The following is a 12554-nucleotide window of genomic DNA, read 5'->3' as shown; positions in this document are numbered from 1 at the left end:
TTCAAGGTGAGGGGGGGAGGTTTAACACAGATATCAGAAGGACGTATTTTACACAGAGGGTGGTGGGGGCCTGGAATGTGCTGCTGGGCAAGGTGGTGGAGGCGGACACATTGGGAACGTTTAAGACTTATCTAGATAGCCACATGAACGGAGTGGGAATGGAGGGATACAAAAGAATGGTCTAGTTTGGACCAGGGAGCGGCACGGCCTTGGAGGGCCGAAGGGCCTGTTCCTGTGCTGTATTGTCCTTTGTTCTTTGTTAACTAAAACCCCCTACCCTTCCGGGGACCATATCCCTCTATTCCCATCCTATTCATGTGTTTGTCAAGATGCCCCTTAAAAATCACTATCGTATCTGCTTCCAATACCTCCCCCGACAGCAAGTTTCAGGCACTCACCACCCTCTGTGTAAAAAAACCTGCCTCGTACATCTTTAAACCTTGCCCCTCGCACCTTAAACCTGTGCCCCCCAGTAATTGACTCTTCACCCTGGGAAAAGGCTTCTGACTATCCACTCTGTCCATGCCCCTCACAATCTTGTAGACTTCTATCAGGTCGTCCCTCAACCTTTGTCGTTCCAGTGAGAACAAACCAAGTTTCTCCAACCTCTCCTCGTAGCGAATGCCCTCCATGCCAGGCAACATCCTGGTAAATCTTTTCTGTACCCTCTCCAAAGCCTCCACCTGTGCCATTCAATAAGATTATGTGGCTAATCTGTGGCCTAATTCCACATCCCTGCCCTCGGCCTATATCCCTTGGCACCCCAGCTCAGTAAAAAATTTGTCTCTCTCAGACCAATTGAACCAGCATCCATCGCCACTTGAGGAAAAGAATTCCAAACCTCTCCCACTCTCTGCGTGTAGGAGTGTTTTAGAACAAAGGACAGTACAGGTACAGGCCCTCCAAACCCTAACTAATGCCCGAACTGATGTCCAAACTAAACCTTCTGCCCTTACTCTGTCCGTATCCCCCTCTTGCCTCCCTATTCATGTACCTATCCAGATGCCTCTCAAATGTTGCTAATGTGCCTGCTTCCACTACCTCCTCTGGCAGCGCGTTCCAGGCACACACTGCGTGAAAATCTTCCCTTGCACATCTCCCTTAAACTTTCGCCCTCTAACCTTGAACCTGGGCCCCCCTTGTAATTGATACTTCCACCCCGGGGAAAAAAGCCTCTGACTATCCACCCTGTCTATGCCTCTCATAACTTTGTAGACCTCTATCAGGTCTCCCATCAGCCTCCATCTGGAAACAATCCTAGTTTATTCGACCTCTCCTCATAGCCAGCGCCCCTCGAGACCATTCTGGTGAACTTTCTCTGCACTCTCTCCAAAGCTCCCACGTCCTTCTGGTGGTGTGGTGACCAGAACTGCACGCAATACTCCAAACACATCTCACACCACCAGGTTAAAGTCCAACAGGTTTATTTGGAATCACGAGCTTTCGGAGCGCTGCTCCTTCATCAGGTGAGTGGAGGTAGGTTCACAAACACGGCATATATAGACAAAGACACAATTGCAAGATAATACAGATTGGAAGGTGAAGAATCTGTAATTATCTTGTGATTCAGACTGAGGGTGGCACGGTGGTTAGCAATGCTGCCTCACAGTGCCAGGGACCCAGGTTTGATTCCCGGCTTGGGTCGCTGCGGAGTTTGCATGTTCTCCCTGTGACTGTGTAGGTTTCCTCCGGGTGCTCCGGTTTCCTCCCACAGTCCAGAGACGTGCGGGTTAGGTGGATTGGCCGTGCTAAATTGCCCCTTAGTGTCAGGGGGCCTAGCTTGGGTAAATGCATGGGGTTATGGGGATAGGGCCTGGGTGGGATTGTGGTCGGTGCAGACTCGATGTGGCGAATGGCCTCCTTCTGCGCCGTAGGATTTCTATGAATTGTGTCTCTGCCTATGTACCTCTGCCGATAACAAGTGTTTGTGAACCTACCTCCACTCACCTGACGAAGGAGCAAGCGCTCCGAAAGCTCGCGATTCCAAATAAACCTGTTGGACTTTAACCTGGTGTTGTCTGACTGTGCCCAGCCCAGCCCAATGCCGGCGTCTCCACGTCAGAAATAAGTCTTAACATCCCTCCTGTAAGGAGCTTATAAAAAGATGAGTCAACGGGGTGGCATCGAGCCGCTGTGTGTTGCTGCTGTCCTATTGCTCGTTGCGTTGTGTGTGAAGTGGTGGAAATAAAAGACAGATCAACGCAGTGTTTATTGAATGAGGACCCAGCAGACGGGAGGAGTGTTGTTAGTTTGTATTTTATGTTTTTGAATCTTGATCAAATCAAGTTTTTTTTTTGTCGTTTTTTTTTTCTCCCAGTTTAATGCCAGTGTCTGCCCTCACAGATCACGCTGGCAACATCAAATGTTTAACATTTATACAGTTTACACGGGGAAAGGTGAAGGGGAGGGGAGGGGAATGGAGTGCGTCAGACAAGTGCTTTAGAAACAGCTTACGTCTTACGAACAAAGTACAGTGAGAAGCTACAATGAGCCAGTCGGTGTGGATTAAACAGGCCAGGCCGGCCTTCTCTCCATCTCTCGCTCGAGGTAACGTTTTTCCAGATGGACTATCCCCCCTCCCCTTTATCCATCCCTCGCAACCCTGCCCACTTGGGGGAAAAAAACGAGGCATCGCTGTACTTCACAGGTGTGTGGTGATAGAATTCCAGTCGCGTACGCCACCATCTCACCACTCCTCAATACGCCATGAGTGTAAACCTACAATAAAATACAATATATACACCGCTCTCCCCACATGTCTGGTTTTACACATTGTGGAGTCAGGGCGGGGGGGGGGGGGGGGGGGGTGACAGTACGAATTGCACAGGGGCCTTTTCACATTTTGTTAGTCAAGGGCATTAGAAATGATCATAATTATAGAATCCCTACAGTGCAGAAGAAGGCCATTCGGCCTATCAAGTCTGCACCAACCACAATCCCACCCAGGCCGCACTCCCACAACCCCCACATGTCCAATCCCCCTGACACCAGCGTCAATTTAGCATTGCCAATCCAACTTCTTGAACCGCTGCTGCCATCCCTGTGGTGTAGGTCCACCCACAGTGCTGCTAGTGGGAGGGAGTTCCAGGATTTTGACCCAGCGACAGTGAAGGAACAGCCGATATACTGCCAAGTCAGGCTAAGGAAATTTGGCATGTCCACTACAACTCACCAGCTGCTTCAGATGCACCGTAGAAAGCATCCTTTCCGGATGTGTCACAGCTTGGTATGGCTCCTGCTCTGCCCAAGACCGCATGAAACTACTAAGAGTCGTGAATGTAGCCCAGTCCATCACGCAAACCAGCCTCCCATCCATTAACTCTGTCTACACTTCCCACTGCCTTGGGAAAAGCAGCCAGCATAATTAGGGACCCCCACGCACCTCAGACATTCTCTCTTCCACCTTTTTCCTTCGGGAGAAAGATACAAAAGTCTGAGGTCACGTACCAACCGACTCAAGAACAGCTTCTCCCCTGCTGCCATCAGACCTTTGAATGGACCTACCTCGCACTAAGTTGATCTTTCTCTGCAACCTCGCTGTGACTGTAACACTATATTCTGCACTCTCTCCTTTCCTTCTCTATGTACGGTATGCTTTGTATAGTACGCAAGAATCAATATTTTTAACTGTACACTAATAACTGAAATCAAATCAGTGAGTGGCTTGGAGGGGAAACTGTAAGTGGTGCTGTTCCCATGCCTCTGCTGCCCCTGGACCAATCAGGCAGAAATGATTTGGAAGATGCTGTTGAAGGAGCCTTGAGTTGCTGCAGTGCATCATGTAGATGGTACACACTGCTGCTACTGTGTTGTCGGCAGGACAATTTTCAGTTGTCCTGGATACAACTGGGTTGCAGTAGGGCCTGGAGTCATATATCGGACAGGGTGGATAAGAACGACAGCGCTCCTTCCTTGGAGGACGGTTACGACAATCCGATAGCTTCAGGGAACTGATATTTCCCAGGGTGGAAATGTCAATTACTCGGGGACATAGGTATAAGGTAAAAGAGGGAAAGCTTAAAGGAGATGCGAGGGGCAAGTTTTTTTTTTAACAGAGGATAGTAAGTGCCTGGAATGCGCTGCCAGAAGACATGGTCGAGGCAGATACAATCGCAATGTTTAAGAGGCACCTTGACAGATACATGAATAGGCCGGGAATAGAGGGATATGGACTGCGTGGAGTCAAAAGGTTTAGAAGGTGTCATGTGTCTGCGCAAGCTTGGTGGGCTGAAGGGCCTGTTCCTGTGCTAAATTGTCCTTTGTTCTACGTTGTGCACCTAAAAAGTGTCATAAAATTACGATTTTAATTTAATATTGGCTTCCTAGTCAGTAATATAACCACTACTCCATCGCACGCAAAACCAATGCAAGCCCATGATTTCAAAACCAAACGCAAGCATATCAAATATTTAAACACGGAGAAAAGTTCATTAAAATGTGTTTACCCTTGGTTGGAATGTGTAAACTGATCAAGATAGTTCAAGCTCTGATTGTCTGCCTTGGGAGAGGGTGAGGGCAAGGAGAGGGTCTTCCCACTGTCAAATCCATCTGAACCCGCCGACACATTTGTTGGCACTGCTGCCTCACAGCGCCAGGGACCCGGGTTCAATTCCGGCCTCGGGTGACTGTCTGTGCGGAGTCTGCACGTTCTCCCCGTGTCTGTGTGGGTTTCCTCCCACAGTCCGAAAAGATGTGCTGGTTGGGGGTGCATTGACCGTGCTAAATTCTCCCTCAGTGCACCCAAACAAGCGCCGGTGTGTGGCCATTAGGTGGGGTGGGGGGGTTTCACAGTAACTTCATTGCAGTGTTAATGTCAGTCCCTCAGGGTGGGGGGCCCTTGCCTTGTGCGTCCCAAGAGCCTTGAAAGATTATATTTTTGAATGGAAATCACGTCTTGGAGTCCAACTACAATTGGAGTCAGGGGTCCTAAGGTATACATTTATTACAGTAATGCACTTAAGGTGAAAGGGGGAAAGTTCAAAGGAGATGTGAGGTGTCTGGAATGTAATGCCGGGGGTGGTGGTGGACACAGATACGATAGGGGCATTTAAGGGGCTTTTAGATAAACCCATGAATATGCAAGGAATAGGAGGATATGGACTAAGGGCAGGCAGAAGGGATTAGTATAATTCGGCGTCATGTTTGGCACAACATTGTCGGGCCAAAGGGCCTGTTCCTGCACTGTACTGTTCTATAATGCAGCTGCCAAACTGCACCGGCAACATTCCTGTCCCGGGTGTAATTCCCGGCAGAGCAAACACCTCCAATTAGATCTGAAATCACTGGAGTCTCCGCAGGTGTAATGAACCACCCCTGGCTCCAGCTAAGTGTGAATGTTTGAATATGAGCCAGTGATGTGACCAGTGATTTATCAATGGCAATGGTGAAAGTGGTCTTGTCACTGGATTAGAATCCAGAGAGCCAAAGTAATGCTCTGGGAACCCCCAGATCAAATCCCACCATGGCAGATGGTTGAATTTGAATTCAGTAAAAATCTAGAAATAAGAGTCAAATGATGGCTCTAAAACCATCATCAATCATCATAAAAACCAACCTGGTTCACTAATGTCCTTCAGGGAAGGAAATCTATCGTCCTTACCCAGTATGGTCTACATGTAACTCCAGAGCCACAGCAATGTGTATCAATGACCATTGTTGATTGTCGTAAAAACCCATCTGGTGCACTAGTTTAAGTTTATTGAAATGTGTCACAAGTAGCCTTACATTAACACTGCAATGAAGTTACTGGGAAAATCTCCTAGTTGCCACACTCCGGCGCCTGTTCGGGTACACCGAGGGAGAATTTAGCACGGCCAATGCACCTAACCAGCACGTCTTTTGGACTGTGGGAGGAAACTGGAGCATCTGGAGGAAACCCACGCAGACACGGGGAGAATGTGCAAACTCCACACTGTGACCTGAGGCCGGGAATTGAACCCGGGTCCCTGGCGCTGAGAGGCAGCAGTGCTAAACACTGTGCCAACGTGCCGCTCCAACTACCCTGATGGCTCAAAGGCTGCCTACACCCTCTAAGACAAATAAACCAGTGTTGATCTCCTGTCCATGCTGCTTTCACTCAAACCTTCATCTCCAGTCACAGGACAAGAGGGAAACATAATCAGTCAAGATCCCAACTTCTGACTGGCACCCCATATCCAGCGATGTGACCCAAGTGATCCAGCGATATCCGCAGTGACCCAAGCCAGGAATTGAACCCGCGTCCCTGGCGCTGTGAGACAGCAGTGTGCCGCCCTAATGTCCCTTTAGGGAAGGAAATCTGCTGTCCTTACCCAGTCTGGCCTACATGTGACTCCAAAGCCACAGCAATGTGGTTGACTCTCAAATGCCCTCCAAGGATAACTACATTTGGGCCAAAAATGCTGGCCCAGCCAGCGGCGCCCGTGTCCCGTGAAATTAATTTAAAAAAAACTCAAAGCTTGATGGACAAAGGCTGCTGACCGTTGGAGAGAGGATCCTTCAGAAGAGGGCTTGTGGAGTTTTAAACTTTCGTGAGCTTTGTAGGGGGCGAGAAGCATCAAATTTACGCAGTGTTTTTGAGGAGGCCGAGAATTATCTGCCATTAACCTGACACAACCCAAGCGTCAAAAACAAGTACCTGCCCTCTGTGACAGCAAACAATGGAAAATGTGAATTCAGAGTAGACCACTTTAAATCTTCAAATCTTCCATGGGGGGGGGGGGGGGGGGGGTGCGACAGTGAGGTGAGTTGATCCTGTGGGAAGCTAACATGGTGAGGATGTTAGCAGAAATCAAGAGGTTACAGGGATAAGGTGGGAAACTGGAGTTGAGGATCACATCGGATCAATCATGAACCGATCATGGATTGGCCATGCTAAATTGTCCCTTAGTGTCCAAAGATGTGCAGGTTGGGTGGATTTGTGATGTAAATGCAAGGGGCTACGGTGATGGGGCCTCGGTGGGATATTCTGTCGGAAAATCGGTGCAGACTCAATGGGCCAAATGGCCTCCTTCTGCACTTTAGGATTCTCATTGAATGGAAGAGCAGACCCGATGGGCCAAATGGTCTACTTCCGGCCCTATGTCTTAGTTTTATTCGTTCGTGGGATGCGGGCATCGCTGGCTGGGCCAGCATTTATTGTCCATCCCTGAGGGAATTAAAGCACATTGCTGTGTGGGCCTGGAGTCACATTTAGGCCAGACTGGGTCAGGGTGGCAGACTTCCTTCCCTGAAGGATATTAGTGACTCAGATGGGGGTTTTCCGACAATGATTTCACGGTCATTCCAGATTTTCACTGAATTCAAATTTCACCGTTTGCCGTGGCGGGATTCGAACCCCGGACACTGAACAGTGTCGTGACATTTAAGCTCGTTTGGCCTCAGTGAAAGCAAGCTGCACTGGGGTTAAAATTTCTCTGGAGCAATAGGCAGTCTAAGGGTTAAATCTTGGTCAGAAATAATGTGTGTGTCGCCACCACCTGCTGCTGTAAAGCACACACTGCAACCTTTCAAAGCACACTTTAAAAGCTGCCTAATTAAGCATTGCTTTTAATCTACTTGTGAATATTAATCACCTTTCATATCTTAAATGTTCATTCAATTCCACCAACACTGCAGTTGGGTGAAAAATTCTTCATTTAAACTTGTGATTTGAGGGTTCGAATCTCACCACGGCTGATGGTGAAATTTGAATTCAGTAAAAATCAAGTTGGCGATTGTCAGAAAAACCCCATCTAATGCTCATTTCGGGAAGAGAATCTGCCATTCTTATCCTGCAGCAATCAAAGATCAATATCCAGGACACTGTTGTGTGCATCCCAGGAGAAAAATCATTGGGACGTTAAAAAATAGATTGCTCTTTTAACATTTCTCTGTACCAGATATAAAAATATCGAAAATGGAGAAAAAGTGTTCGTTTGGGTGACTTTCAAGCCTCACCCAATTGGGTAATGAGTCTTTTTGCTTTCCGATTGGTGTAGGAAGGCGTCATAGAATCCCGAGAGTGCCCTTCAGCCCATTAAGCCTGCACCAACAACAATCCCACCCAGGACTTATCGCTGTAACCTTATGCATTTACCCTGCTAATCTCCCTGACATTAAGGGGTAATTGAGAATGGCCATTCCACCCAACCTGCACATCCTTGGATACTAGGGCACTTTTAACATGGCCAATCCACCTAACCTGCACGTCTTTGGACACTAAGGGACAATTTGGCATGGCCAATCCACCTATCCTGCACATCTTTGGACACTAAGGGGCAATTTAGCATGGCCGATCCACCTAACCTGCACATCTTTGGACACTAAGGGACAATTTAGCATTGCCAATCCACCTAACCTGCACATCTTTGGACACTAAGGGGCAATTTAGCATGGCCAATCCACCTAACCTGCACATCTTTGGACACTAAGGGGCAATTTAGCATGGCCAATCCACCTAACCTGCACATCTTTGGAGTATGGGAGGAAACCGGAGCACCCGGAGGAAACACAGACACGGGGAGGACGTGAAAACTCCAGTCATCAGAGGTCGGAATTGAACCCAGGTGCTGTGAGGCAGCGGTGCTAACCACTGTGCCGCCCCCCGGATGGATATGGTTTTTTAAAAATCATTCGCAGGATGTGGGCATCGCTGGCTGGGGCAGCAATTATTGCCCATCCCTACCTCCATTTCAGAAGGCGTTTAAGAATCAGCCTTCTGGAAGTCATATGTAGGCCAGGTCGAGTGAAGATGGCGGATTCTTTTCCCTCGGGGACATTTTAATTCCAGATTTTTATTGAATTCAAATTTCACCATTTGCCAGGGTGGGATTCAAATCTGGGTCCCCAGGGTATTACCCTGGGTCTCTGGATTACTAGTCGAGTGACAATGTCACGACAACAGTGCCTCCCGTTTCGCTGACTAATGGCTGGAGCGTTAGAGGGTGTGGGGGGGGGGGGGGGGAGGGGGGGTTGAGAGCAAGTCATGTGATAAAACCTCCAGGCGTAAATTTAATGACAGTTGGCAACCCTGCAAATACTTTCATAGAATCCCTACAGTCCAGAAAGAGGCCCTTCAGCCCATCTTATTCTCTGACAGAGAATCTTACCCAGGCCCTCTCCACGCAACCCCACACATTCACCATGGCCAATCCACCTAACCTGCACATCTTTGGACACCAAGGCGCAATTTAGCATGGCCAATCCACCTAACTTGCACATCTGTGGAGTATGAGAAGAAACAGGAGCACCCGGAGGAAACCCACCTAGATATGGGGAGGACACACAAGCTCCACACAGTACCTGAGGCTGGAATTGAACCCAGGTCCCTGGTGCTGAGAGGCAGCAGTGCTAACCACTGTGCCACCCTGTAATGCAGCTGTTTATTCATACAAATAGCTCTTCGACCAGCTCGATCTGTTCTACTGCACTCCCGGCTGGTGAATTATCTGGAGAGGAAAAAAATAAAATGGTAGGGCTGCGGGGGAGGGGGGAAGGTGGTAGAGAACGGGACTAGCTGAGTATCAGAGCCAGTACCGAAATGATGGGCCCAATGGCTGCCTTTTTTGCTGTAAGCTTTCTCAGAAGGTGGGACTGCTCTCTGTGGAGTGATGGAGGTCGCCGGGAGATTCAGTAAGCGGTGCGCACGATTCCGGCAGGTTTAAATAAGGCTGACAAAGACACGAGACAAGGGGGACACAGATTTGAGGTCTTGGGGCAAATTCGCAGCAAGTGGTAATGATTCTGTGGAACGTACTGCCCACCAAACACCGGCAAGGGGGAGGGGGGGGAACCAACTGGACGGGCAATTGAGGGGTAAAATACTGGCAGGGCTGCAGGGAGAGAGAGCAGGGCTGATTGGATTGCTCTTAGGGAGGGCCGGCATTGACTTGGTGGGCTGAATGGCCTGGTTCCGGTGCTCCAATGGCTCTACAGTTTGCTCACCCAGTTGTCGGGGAGGGGGTGCTTTGGCGCACTGCGACGGAACGTGCTGTTAACTGTGGTCAGAAAGGAGACAGTGGGCTGTGCCATTGTGCCACTCCTTCGGAAGGAAACTCCGTCTTAAACATCAGCACCTCCCAGCCCCGCCCCTCATGCACAACGCAAACATTTGTCAAAATTTATCCACAGCTTGGGCGTCCATTATTGCCAATACAAGGTGCTTCAGAACTATTTGTAACGGAGAACAAAAGCCAGGAGAAAGAAAACTAACAGGCGCCATTATACAGTCAAACAACGCACATCTTTCAGCCAAAAACCCATGGCTTCATCAACTGCAGTTGCACCGCACTATTGTTTGAGTGCCCGGCATCAAAAGGTCGTGGGTGTTCAACTCCCAACTCCAGGGATCCCCCGCCACACATGAGCCTAGCTGGCGCTCCCAGCCTCCCCCCCCCCGTACTGAGAGAATACTGCTCTGTCAATTGAAGTGAGGAGCCCCTGCCCCACAATCGCCAGACCCAATATTTACCCATCACCAAAACAGCTCATCGAACAGAATTGTGGGAGCTTGCTGTTCACACATTACCTGCTGTGTTTGTTTTTTTTGTTATTCAATTGTGGGACGTGGGCGTCGCTTGCTGGGCCAGCATTTATTGCCCATCCCTAGTTGCCCTTGTTCAGAGGGCAGTTGAGTCAACCGTATTGCTGTGTGGCCCTGGAGTCAGACCCAGTAAGGACGGCAGATTTCCTTCCCTAAAGGGACATCAGTGACCCAGATGGGTTTTTCCGACAATGGTTTCATGGTCATCAGTAGATTCTTAATTCCAGATGTTTTTTTAAAAAATTGAATTCAAATTCCACCATCTGCCGTGGTGGGATTCGAACCTGGGTCCTCAGGACATCAGCTGAGTTTCTGGATTAATAGTCTAGCGATAATACCACTGGGCCATCGCCGCCCCCATTTTGTGCATCATGACAGTAATTATACTTCACAAGTACTTCATTGGTTGGAAAGTGCTCTGGGACATGCTGAGGTTCGGAAAGGCGCTACGTGGATGCAAGTGCTTTTTGTTAGCAAAGTGGGCGGGAATTTCTAGTCCATAGGAGGAAGCATAGATCTTGGGAAGAAGAAGCAGCCTTGAGACCATCCTGAGAATGGGAGATTGTATTGCAATCAGTGGCGCCCGCACGTTTCCATGTCCCTGTGAATGGCTCCATGGGTTAAAAAGACCAATCAATATTAAACAGAGTCACAAAGATCCCACGCTCGAATCCAGCCCCGCTCTTGGCTGGGGCAATGGTAAGGGCACTGCGATTGGCGATGCCTCCCCAAGTCCAATATTCCTGGTTTCATTTCTAAAGGATGTTAACGGCAGTGGGACAAATATCATCATTCCAATTTTACAAGGAATAGCCCCTGACCAAGATTGGCTCAAGGTTCAGAGGTTAGAAAGGGAGTTTGGGTCAAGGTTAAAGTTCACATTCTGGGGACTATTCCTGTTTTCACTGCAGGACATTGTGATCTGGGTCTGCCCATCTCTTGTTAAATTAGCAATCCATCTCTTGCATCCACAGTCAATTTCCTCTGGGTTAGATACTGAGTAAAGCTCCCGCTACACTGCCCCCATCAAACACTCCCAGGACAGGTATAGCTCGGGGTTAGATACAGAGTAAAGCTCCCTCTACACTGTCCCCATCAAACACAGTAAGAAGTTTAACAACACCAGGTTAAAGTCCAACAGGTTTATTTGGTAGCAAAAGCCACACAAGCTTTCGGAGCTCCAATATCCCGGTTCATGTCACACTATTTGTAACCCCCACAGCTTGCCTGGACCTGCAAAGTTTCACTGGCTGTCCTGTCTGGAGACAATACACATCTTTTTAGCCTGTCTTGATGCTCTCTCCACTCACATTCTTTGTATCTTAAAGACTTGATTAGCTGTAAGTATTCGCATTCCAACCATTATTCATGTAAATTAAGTCTGTGTCTTTATATGCCCTGTTTGTGAACAGAATTCCCACTCACCTGAAGAAGGGGCTTGGAGCTCCGAAAGCTTGTGTGGCTTTTGCTACCAAATAAACCTGTTGGACTTTAACCTGGTGTTGTTAAACTTCTTACTGTGTTTACCCCAGTCCAACGCCGGCATCTCCACCTCATGACTCCCATCAAACACTCCCAGAACAGGTATAGCTCGGGGTTAGATACAGAGTAAAGCTCCCTCTGCACTGTCCCCATCAAACACTCCCAGGACAGGTACAGCACGGGGTTAGATACAGAGTAAAGCTCCCTCTGCACTGTCCCCATCAAACACTCCCAGGACAGGTACAGCACGGGGTTAGATACAGAGTAAAGCTCCCTCTGCACTGTCCCCATCAAACACTCCCAGGACAGGTATAGCTCGGGGTTAGATACAGAGTAAAGCTCCCTCTGCACTGTCCCCATCAAACACTCCCCGGGCAGGTACAGCACGGGGTTAGATACAGAGTAAAGCTCCCTCTGCACTGTCCCCATCAAACACTCCCCGGGCAGGTACAGCACGGGGTTAGATACAGAGTAAAGCTCCCTCTGCACTGTCCCCATCAAACACTCCCAGGACAGGTACAGCACGGGGTTAGATACAGAGTAAAGCTCCCTCTGCACTGTCCCCATCAAA

Source organism: Mustelus asterias, chromosome 24 (assembly GCF_964213995.1).
Source record: "Mustelus asterias chromosome 24, sMusAst1.hap1.1, whole genome shotgun sequence".
In the NCBI taxonomy this organism is placed as follows: domain Eukaryota; kingdom Metazoa; phylum Chordata; class Chondrichthyes; order Carcharhiniformes; family Triakidae; genus Mustelus; species Mustelus asterias.
The sequence above is the reverse complement of the archived record's forward strand: the minus strand, read 5'-3'. Positions refer to the sequence as shown.